This window comes from Cynocephalus volans, chromosome 10 (genome assembly GCF_027409185.1).
Source record: "Cynocephalus volans isolate mCynVol1 chromosome 10, mCynVol1.pri, whole genome shotgun sequence".
Classification (NCBI taxonomy): Eukaryota; Metazoa; Chordata; class Mammalia; order Dermoptera; family Cynocephalidae; genus Cynocephalus; species Cynocephalus volans.
In genome coordinates this window covers 95,785,238-95,796,219 of record NC_084469.1, presented here as the reverse complement: position 1 = coordinate 95,796,219, position 10,982 = coordinate 95,785,238, and the positions used below count along the sequence as shown (strand labels likewise).

Sequence of the window (10,982 nt, the reverse complement as noted above, 5' to 3'; positions counted from 1 at the left end):
TCACGTGACCGCCCGCCACTCGCGGGCGGGGCCGCCGTCCGGGCCAATTAGCACCCGCGCGCGCTCCTCCCTCCCCGCGGCGCGCGCTGCTGCGCACTGCGCAGGCGGGCGTGGCCGCCGCCCGGGCTTCGAGCCAATCGGAGCCGTCCGGCACCTCCCCTCCCCCCCGCTTTCGCTCTCAGGGACCACGCCCACCCTTGGCGGCTTCTGGCTTCTTAAAGGGGCACGAGCCCCGCACAGCTCGGGGCAGCTGCTGGGTCGCGTCTGGAGAGGGGGAGAGGGAGGGAGGGGGCGGTGGCGACGACAACAATACAGCCAGGTGTCGCGCGCAGCGGCCGCCAGGTGCGTGCCTGGCTCCCGGCGGCGTCGGGGGAGGGGACGGTTGCTCAACCGCAGCGGCCGCCGGTGCTTGCAGTGAGGCGACTTGCAGCGCAGCTTGGTGCATAGTCGGCGGGTCCAGACGCCCCTCGAGCTGCACATCCGGGTCCTGGAGCGCAGATGGGGAGTGGGCTCAGCACCCCTCCGGCCGGCTCAAGGCGGAGGAATGCGGGACCCCCACCCGGAGCTCGTGCAGCCTTCTCCATTTTGCAGGGGGATGCCCCTGCCACCACAGTGCCGCCTGCCTACCTACAGTAAAGCTTGGGAACCCGCACTACCCGGGACCTCCGCTGCTCAAGAGCTATTCATGGCTCCCCAGTGCTCACAAGAAACGGAGTGCAAACTTTCTTACGTCAAAAGCGGGAAGTGAGAGGATAAAATGTGTATTTCAAAGCCCGCTCCCTGAGGTTGTAATTTTCGGGGCAGAAATTAGGCAAAATTTAAGAGGGCACAAAAAAAAAAAAAAAAAAAAAAAACCTTAAGAAAACCTCAGTCATCAAGGTACATATCTTAGTGCAATATTTTAAGAAGTAAAAGCTAATGCAAAAGGTAACCCAGGATGGACGAGGTATCTAAATTTTAGGTAAACGCAGAATCCTACTCTGTAATTGCACAAATTAATTTTACACGCCTTACCCTAGTTCTGGCCATGCTGATTCTGCAGGGGGTTGGGTTTTGTTTTTAATTATAATTTTTTAGGGTTCGGCCCGTGGCTCACTCATAGAGTGCGGTGCTAATAACACCAAGGCCCCGGGTTCGGATCCCATATAGGGATGGCTGGTTAGCTCACTGGCTGAGCGTGGTGCTGACAACACCAAGCCAAGGGTTAAGATCCCCTTACCAGTCATCATTAAAAAAAAAAAGAAAAAAGAAAATGGTACGGATAGTTTAGTGTACGCTTTCCCCAGCTTCCCCCAATGATAAGAGCTTGTATAACCGCAGCGTGTGTGGAAACCAGGAAATTGATGTCGGTACCATGTAATCCACTCAGGCTCGGGCATTACTTGAACTTCACCAGTTTTTACACGCCTGTGTGTGTCTGTGTGTGGTTCTATGAAATGTTATCATATGTGTAGATTCTTGCAACTGTCATAGGTTGAAGATTTTGTGTGATCATGGTATTGTGTCTATGTTTTAAGGAGTCGTTATTAATTAGAAACAAGTCCCAAGCCTATTTACAGAAGAAATGGTATAGGGTTTGCTTAAAATGATTTGGGGCTGGCCTGTTAGCTCAGTTGGTTAGAGGGTGGTGTTCATAACACGAAGATCCAAGGTTTGATCCCTGTACTGGTCAGCCACCAAAGAATAAATAAAATAAAATGATGGGGAGGGCATGGGGGAGAAGACAGCAAAATAGACTGTGAGTTGCTAATTGTTGAAGCTGGGGGATGGGTGGTGAGGGATCCATGACGTTCAGTGGTTAAGAGTGCTGAGCCCTAACTCTCCTAGAAACTGCCAGATCAAGCTCTTTGCATTTTTTTCTTGGCGGCTGGCCGATACAGGGATCCAAACCCTTGACAGTGGTGTTACAACGCTGTGCTTTAACCAAGTGAGCTAAGCGGCCAGCTCCTCTTTGCATGTTATCATGCATTCCCGTTGACTCCATTTTCTGAGGCTCAGACATGGGAAGCAACCTGCCCAGACATTGGCAAAGCCACATCTTAGTCTGGGTCTTTAAAGGCTACAATTGTAAACTGCCTCAGACTCTTCCATCAGATATTCAGTAATAATCTCTCCATATATTGAGCACCTGCTATATGCCAGACACTATTTTTGTCGGCTGACTGGTACAGACATCTGAACCCTTGACTTTGACGTTACAAGGCAGTGCTCTAACCAACTGAGCTAACTGGCCAGCACCACCAGACACTGTTTTGGTTCGGGGATCTACAAACGTTTTCTAGAAAAGTCCGGGTAGTAAATGTTTTTAGCTTGTGAGCCACAGACTGACTGTAGCAACTACTCGGCTCTGCATGGATAAGGCAAAAGCAACCATAAACTCTGTGTAAACAAACAGGCATGGCTGTGTGCCTGTAAAATTTTATTTATAAACACTGAAATTTGAATTGTAGGTATTTTTTTTTTTTTTTTTAAAGATGACCGGTAAGGGGATCTTAACCCTTGGCTTGGTGTTGTCAGCACCACACTCAAAAGAAAGACATTCTTAGCTCATGGACTGTACAAAAATGTATCAGGCCAGCTTGGGGCTGAGGACCTTGGTCTGCTAGCTTCTTCACTCTGTTACATATAGATGCTGAGACACAGCAGTGACCATTATAAGCAAAATTCCCTGTCCTCGTGGAACTGACATTCCAGGAGGGGGATGTCAACAAACAAAATGAAAAGCTAAATAGATAGCAAGTGTAGACCATGATGAAAATTAGGCAGAACAATGAGCCAAAGGAGGAGGACGTGGAAGATCTTGCACAGAGCATTTCACAGGTTTCTCTCAGGTTTTAGGACAGAATACCTCAGATCTAAATCAGATCCTTCCCCAGTGTGACCAGATTCACAAACCACCTCTACTATGATGTAATATACATAGAGACAGATAGAGAGATGTCGCTGTAGCTGTAGATCTAGTTATTCCCTTTTACGCTTAAAATAAATGGAGTCATTTCCTGGGCAAGAAAACCTACAAAATTGTAGATTTGGTGGTAGCTGAATATTGAAAGCACCTTAAGTTTCAATACTCTGTGCGTGCGTGTGTGTGCGTGTGCGTGTGTGCGCGCGTGTGTGTGCGTGTGTGCACACGTGGGTTTCTATATCTACATCCCAGTACATAGCAATGTACTGTCTTGATCACATTTCCTGGTTCTAAGAGAAGGGTTAGAAACAAGCCTAATCTAATTGGGAGTTAAGGAATTTGTCTTTCCTTCACACCACCCCGCCCTCAGGGCAATTTCTCAGAACACTCTCCCCCTCCTACTCCTCACCTTCTGCTACCTTCAGGTTGCTCTGGATTTGGTCCCTTTCTAGAATTCACTATCCAACTTCCGCTGCCTTTAAGATTAGGGCTGGGCCGGCTGGTTAGCTCAGTTGGTTAGAGCGCAGTGCTCATAACACAAAGGTCCAGGGCTCGAGCCCTCTACTGGCCAGCTGCTACGGAGGGACCCCAACCTCTCAGGACTCCTACAACAGCTATGTCTGCTCTTGCAGCCTGCCATCCCACCCCCCACCCCCGTTCGTTTGGTCTAGAATGTTTATCCTCTTTCTTTCTCCCTCTCTGCTAAGCACCCAGCACAGAGCCTGGGACCGAAAAGGGAGCTTAAACATAGCTAATGGATCAAAGCTTTGGGGCATAGCTTCTTGGTTCTGTCTCAGATCTCCCTCAGTACTCTTGGCTTTTCTAGAATTTTCCTTTTGGCCACTTTTTCCTGAAATATGGAAGACTGAGGATAGAGCAGTTTGGAGTAGGGGATGTGTGAGAAAAATAGAATAATTTAATCAGGCCCCCTCCCCTCAGGTCTGGTTGGGGGTGGTGCAGCACATTCTTTGTAAAGAAGTTTTGTATGGGTGGAGTTAGAGTGCATGTGACCCAATGTATCTTTTTAGTTTGTTGCTATTTTTGTGTGTTCTTGAGCTTGTGAAGCAGCAGCTGGATGGCAGAGCTCATGTCTAAAAATAGAACATGTTTAGCCCCCCCACCCTGTCTCACTGGGGAGAATGTGGTGCTGATAACACCAAGGCCAGGGCTGAGCCCGTGGCGCACTCGGTAGCGTGCTGCGGTAGTAGCACGGCGACGCTCCCGCCGCGGGTTTGGATCCTATATAGGAATGACCGGTGCACTCCCTGGCTGAGCGCCGGTCACGAAAAAAAAAAAAAGAAGCATAACACCAAGGCCATGGTTTGGATCCCTATATAGGGATGGCTGGTTTGCTCACTAGGGAGAGCGTGGTGCTGACAACACCAAGTCAAGGGTTAAGATCCCCTTACCAGTCATCTTTTAAGATAGATAGATAGATAGATAGATAGATAGATAGATAGATAGATAGATAGATAGATAGATAGATGATAAAAATAGAACATGTTTACTTTGCTGGCAGCTGCTCAGTTTTTCTTTGGACTTTGCAGGTAGTAGTTGAGTTTCTGGGTTTCTCTTTGGACTGCCTAACTCTTAGACATGTATATGCTAAATAAAGACTATTATTCCTTCAACCAAGGCTCCAAGGACATTTTTCCGGTTACCTAGCTCATAGACCTGCATATGAAGGGTTTGGGACCCAGTCTGGACAACGGACTTGAAGGGTCTGTGAGCTTCAGATCCAGTCCTAGTTCTACATGAGGACCAGAGGTTCGATTGTGTCATGTTGAGTTTGAGATGTCAATCAGGCAACGTAAAGGAGATACTAGGTAGCCAGACATCCGGCAACTGAGTTTGAGGCCAGAAGTCCAGGTAAGCTCAGAATCTACACATTCTGGATTGGATAAAAAAGTACGACTGTGCAAAGGTGCATAAAAAATGATCTTTGACTGCAGAAAAAGCATTTGATGGTATCAAATGCCCTTTCATGATAAAAAACACTCTGTAAACTAGGAAGAGGATGGAGCTTCCACAATGGGATAGAGACCGTATATAAAAGACCTGCACATGCTCGTGGGCTGAAAGCTTTTCCCTAAGATCAGGAACAAAACAGAGATGCCCACTTTCACCTTTTCTATATCAACATCACACTGGAAGTTGAGCCAGGGTAGTTAGGAAAGAAAAAGAAGTACAAGTCATCCAAATTGGTGTTAAAAGACAGTGCTCTACCCAACTGAACTAACCAGCCAGCCTAAGGCATCCAAGTTGGAAAGGAAAAAGTAAAAGTATCTCTCTTTACAGATGATGTGATCACAGATGTAGAAAACCCTGAAGGATCCACACACAAGAAAAACTGTTAGAGCTGATAAACAAATACAGTGAAGTGGCAGGATACAAAACCAACACACAAAAATCAGTTGTATTAGTATTTCTTTATGACAGCAATGAACAAGCCAAAAAGGAAATTGAGAAAATCATCAATAGCATCAAAAAAGAATAAAAACTTGGGAATAAACTCAGCTAGGGAGACAAAAAAACTTGTACACTGAAAAATACAAACTATTGCTAGAAGAAACTAAAATACACCTCAATAAATGGAAAGACATCCCGTGTTCATGGATAAGGAAGACTTAATATTTGTTTGTTATCGTGGTAAAATATATATAACATAAAATTTACCATTTAAAATTTTATTGCATTTTTTCCACTAATTTTTAACCATTTGAAGACTTTTTTTTTTTTTTTTTTGGTGGCTGGTGGGTATGGGGATCTGAACCTTTGACCTTGGTGTTACAAGGATGTGCTTAACCATTTTTAAGTGCACAGCTCTGTGGTGTTAAGCACATTCGCACTGCTGTGCAGCCATCACCACCGTCATCTCCAGAACCTTCTCATCTTCCCAAACTGAGACTCTGTCCCCATTAAACACTAACTCCCTGTCCCCCTCCCCAGCCCCTGGCACCCCCCCCATTCTATTTTGTGTCTCTGTGGATCTGACGACTCTAGGGACCTCCTGTAAGTGGAATCACACAGTGTTTGTCCTGGTGTGACTGGCTTATTTCACTGAGCACAATGTTCTCAAGGTGCATCCACGTGGTAGCGCATGTCAGAATTATGTTCCTGTTGGTATAGCAGAAGAGCAACGTTTTGAGGTCAGCTATCCTGTGTTTGAACATCAACTTCAGGACCTGTGTGCTGTGTGACCTTGGCCAAGTTACTTAATCTCTCAGAGACTCGCTTTCCTCAGCCATAAAACAGAAGTAAAAATAGTGCATCAGTTATCTATGCTGCCCAGTGCCTGGTACATGGTAAGCACTCAAAAATTGTGACATATCCCAGGTGGATGAAAGGAGACCAAAAAAATTGTGAAGTATTATGATGATGGTTAAAGACAAAATAATCTCAGGGGCATTATGCTGAGTGGGGGAAAAAAGCCAATCTCAGACGGTCACATGCTGTTCGATCCCATTTATAGAACGTTCTGGAAATGATAGAATATAGAGCTGCAACACAGATCAGTGGTTTCCAGGGATCAGGACAGAGCCATCAGTAGGGGAGTTGTGATAATAAAGGGGTTGCAGTGGGGAGACCCTCGAAGTGGTGAAATGGTTCTGTATCTTGATTACAGAGGTGGTTACATGAATCTACACATGCAATTAAAATGACATTGAACTATGTACACACAGTGTCCCGACTTCATTTTTCTGGTTCTGACATTGTACTGTGGTTACATAAGAGGAAACCATTGGGGAAAACTAGATGAAGAGCATGCAGGACCTCTCTGCTGTCTTTTTGCAATTTCTTGTGAATCTATAATTATTTCAAAATAAAAAATGTTTAAAAAGACGAGATAGATTTTTACGCAGCATGATTCCTTTTTAGACAGTTCTAAGATCCGTGCACCTCGTATGTAAATGTCGCTGAAATGAGGATGCTCTTGACCATCAATTGCATAATGTGGGTCCACTGGCAATGTATTTTCTTTTTTACTAATACCTAAAATCATGATAATAATGTGCTTACAATTGATGACATCTTAGACTCAATGGAATAATGATTTTTCTTGTATTTTGGTTTTTTATTTAATAATGATTTTAAGTGGTGGGGAAGAGCAACTTTCAAAGAATAATGAAATGATTGCAACTGGTCAGACACAGTGCTTGTATAAAAATCCACCCACAAGTTCATAAAAATACTTGATAAAAGCAGAAAGAAAAAAAAGTAAAAACTAAACTAAACTACTCCTGGTCAGTCTTGGACGTAACTAGGGCACCCAATCTTACCTTGCAAAGGAAGCTTGTAAAGGGAAAGAATTAAGCATTTGTTCAGCCTTCACCCTACAAAACAGTATTTCAATAGAATTTAGTAGCACTTGCTGACAAGGGAAAGGATTTTTTCACAGAAGAATTCCAGCTAATAAATGCATGAATTAAAAAGCCTATGTTTGATGGCATTAGAAGGATGAAAGTAGAAATCTACCATTTTGTAAATTCTAAAGAAGTCATTGATTCTAGCCAAGATTATCAAAGGTTGAAGCTAATGGAGGAAAGGTGGATGGGGAACTTGACCCTGGAGGGATCGGGTTGCCAAGACTTTGACATTCTGATCTATCCAGCATCCCCCTCCCTGGGACACACAGCATTTTGTTATTTCTCGGTGTGCTGCAGTAGGCAGCAAATAGCACCATCTAGGAAGGATTTTTACCACAAAAGTTGAACTCAAATTCAACCAAGGCTGCAGCCCTAACTTCTGTTTCCTAAGCGGGTAGCCCAGGTAGCTGAAGAACGCCTCAAGGAGGCACATGCTCAAATCCAAGAACGCGTGCAAGGCTCTTCTGCACAACCGATCTGGTTTCTTCAGCAAGGCCACGGTTTGCCAAAGAAAGGTGGGAAGAGCGGGTCGTTTAAGTGACAAGGGACTCGAGACATAACCACTAAATGTCATGCATGGACTTTGCTGGATCCAGTTTGTTATGAGTTGAATTGTGCCCCCTTCCCCCCCGAAAAAAGATGTTGAAGTTCTAACCCCTAGCACTTGGGAATGTGACCTTATTTGGAAACCGGGTCTTTGCAAATGATCTTGTTAAGATGAGACTGTTGGGATGGGCCCTAATCCAATACGACTGGTGTCCTTATGAGATGGGGAACTTTGGATGCAGAAACGGACACACACACACAGGAAATACAACGTGAAGACACAGGGGCAAGACAGACCAAAAAAAAAAAAAAAAAAAATCACTTGATGCTACCAGAAGCTAGGAGAGAGAAATGGGGCAGGTTCTTGCTCACAGTACTTAGAGGGAACATCGGAAACCTTGATCTTGGACTTCTGGCGTTCAGAACTCTGAGACATATTTCAGTCGACTGGGCCATCCAGTTTGTAATACTTTGTTATAGCAGCCCTGGGAAACTAATACACTGTTTGAAAGAAAAAGGAAAAAGCAATACAAAAAGAATATCTGGAGGCCTGGGTGGTTAGCTCAGTTGGTTACAGCATGGTGTCGATAAGAGATTTTTGAGAAATTCTACAAAATGTGAATATAGACTAGGGATTCTTTGATGGGAATCACAGCAAACATATACACAGTCTTGATCATGGTTGAATGTGGGTGGTGGACATTTGAGAATTGATTATACTAGTCCCTTTAACTTTGGGATGTGTATTAGTCGGTTAATGCCGCCTAACTAATTACCATATTTTTAGTGGCTTAAAACAACATACACGTATTATCTTACAGTTCCCATGAGTCAGGAATCCAGGCACAGCTGATCTGGTTCCCCTTGTTAGGGTCTCATAAGGCTGCGAACTAGGCTGTACCCAGCGTTGTGGTCTCACCTGAAGGAAATGTTTCTAAGCTCACTGTGGTCGGTGGAACAATTCAGTTCCTTGTGCATGGAGGACTGAGGGTCTCTGGTTCTTGCGGGTTGTCAGCTGTAGGTCACCCCTCAGCAACACGGCTGCTTTCTTCGTGGATACCAGCAAGTGAGAGAACAGCAGTTCAGATGACAGAGACTGCAATCCTACGTCACGTAATGTGGAAGTGACATGCACCCTGTTTGCTATACAGTCGGCCATCGAACCCCTGGCTTCTGCATTCCTGCACTCAAACAATTGCGGATGATTTAAAGTATACAGGAAGGGCTGGCTGGTTAGCACAGATGGTTAGAGCACAGTGCTGACAACACCAAGGTCAAGGGTTCGGATCCCCAAACCAGCCAGCTGCAAAAAATAAAAATTACAAAAAGGGAGGATTGTGTAGTAAATACTATACTATTTTATATTGGAGACTTGATCATCCCCAGACTTTTGGAAGGTCCTGGAATGAATTCTCAGCAGATACACAGGATGACTGTATTCCATGGATTGTGTAAGTTATATGCAAATAATATACTATTTTATATCAGAAATTTGAGCATCCCCAGAGTTTTGGGATGTCCTGGAACCAATCCTCACTGGCTACACAGGGACAACTGTGTTCCATTGGTTAAAAGTAAGTCACAGGTCTCGCCTAGTCTCAAAAAGTGGAGACTACACAAGGACGTAAGCTTCAGGAGGCAGGAATTATGGCAGCCACCCTCAGAGTCTGTCCACCACGGTACATTTGAAATTTTCATAATAAAACCATGTGCAGCAGTTGGCTGACTGCCAGCTCTGTTGGTTAGAGTGCAGCCTTGTGACACCAAGGTCGCAGGCTTGGATCCCACACCAACCAGCCACCCAAAATTAAAACAAACAAAAAACATTTGCAGAAACTTACAAAATAGTGTATGTAATCTGATGCCAGGTATAATATTAGTTTATGTTATTATTAAAAAATGAAAAGCAACATACAATTTTTTTTTTTTTTTATAGTCTGGACAAATTTATTGTCATTCAAATCTCACGGTGCTCTACACATTCAGAGAAACTTCTCTAGTAACGAACTATAGAAATGATCCCTGAAAGTATAGTCTTGCAACATACAATTTGACCTAGCAACTTCGTATTGAGGAATTTATCCTATAGAGACATAGTCTCACGTGTACCCAAGGTATTTATTGGTAAGTTTGGAAATCTTTGAGTTGCAGAGGAATTTGCACTGAGTGTCCCAAGAGGTGGCAAGCTTCACAGAGTTGTTGGCACTGTTATGGGATGGCAAAGGTGACTAATTGTCCCCCAATATCTGTCCTTTTTTTTTTTTTTTAAAGATGACCGGTAAGGGGATCTTAACCCTTGACTTGGTGTTGTCAGCACCACGCTCTCCCAAGTGTCACCCTGAAGATAGGCTTGGGGAAGGGAATTACGGCTCACAAAACATAGGAAGGCAGGGTGGCTGGTTAGCTCAGTTGGTTAGAGCACAGCATCGTAACACTAAGGTCAGGAGTTCAGATCCCCATACCCACCAGCTGCCAAAAATTTAAAAAAAAAAAAAATTCACAAGACAAAAAGAATACAACAAAAAAATTAAAAACGAGACCTGGCCCGTTAGCTCAGTTGGTCAGAGTACGGTGTTGCTTGTTGCAACAGCAAGGTCAAGGGTTCAGATTCCTTTACCAGCCAGCTGCCAAAGTATAAAAATAAATAAATAAATTTCACTCATTAAAATTTTAAAAATATGACTACCAGAAAAATATAAATGACAAACGTGGCTTGCATTATATTTCTATCAGACAGTGCTCCTCCAGACTTTTCATTATATGCAAAAAAATAAGCCTTTATTTATTTATTTTTATTTATTTATTTTTTTCGTGACCGGCACTCAGCCAGTGAGTGCACCGGCCATTCCTATATAGGATCCGAACCCGCGGCCGCTGGGAGCATTGCCGCGCTCCCAGCGCAGCACCCTCCTGAGTGCGCCACAGGCTCGGCCCATAAGCCTTTATTTGAGGCGCTGTTAATTGTGTCTGGTGGCACTTGCTGCCGAATGCATGTAACATACACCAGTATTCATTACAGATTCCCATAAGGCCTTGCTTCATCAGGTCCTGCCTGCTTCTGTCATTATTGTCTATCTTTTAAAAAAAATTCTTTGAGGGCCAGCCTGTGGCTCACTCTGGAGAGTGTGGTGCTGATAACACCAAGGCCATGGGTTTGGATCCCT

At 44.4% G+C, this 10,982-nt stretch overlaps 1 pseudogene; it reads right to left on the bottom strand.

Annotated features, from left to right (window-relative positions):
* Window positions 1–9,762: 9,762 nt before the first annotated feature.
* On the bottom strand, window positions 9,763–9,856 carry LOC134389728 (small nucleolar RNA U3; annotated as a pseudogene).
* Between the last annotated feature and the right edge of the window lie 1,126 nt (window positions 9,857–10,982).